Raw genomic sequence first — 359 nt, 5'->3', positions numbered from 1 at the left:
TAATATAATGGGTTTTCCTTTATATGTTACTGTTTCCTTTCCTGGCTGCCCTGAGAATTCTCTTTGTCACTGATTTTTGATAACTTTAATCCAATATGTCTTGGTGAAGGCCTTTTGGGGTTGAGATAATTGGGTGTTCTGTTGACTTCTTGAATTCCAAGCTCCAGCTCATTCCATAGATTTGGGAAATTCTCATCCACTATTTGTCTGAAAATGCTTTCTAGTCCCTGCTCCTTTTCCTTGCCTTCGGTAATGCCCATTATACTTATGTTTCTTTGTTTCTGAGATGCCTTGTCACCTTGGTTGTTTATGATGTTTAATGGACTATTTATCTGTCCTAGTCCACCGCCCAACACCTG

Source organism: Pteropus vampyrus, unplaced genomic scaffold (genome assembly GCF_000151845.1).
Source record: "Pteropus vampyrus isolate Shadow unplaced genomic scaffold, Pvam_2.0 Scaffold10, whole genome shotgun sequence".
Lineage (NCBI taxonomy): Eukaryota > Metazoa > Chordata > Mammalia > Chiroptera > Pteropodidae > Pteropus > Pteropus vampyrus.
The sequence above is the reverse complement of the archived record's forward strand: the minus strand, read 5'-3'. Positions refer to the sequence as shown.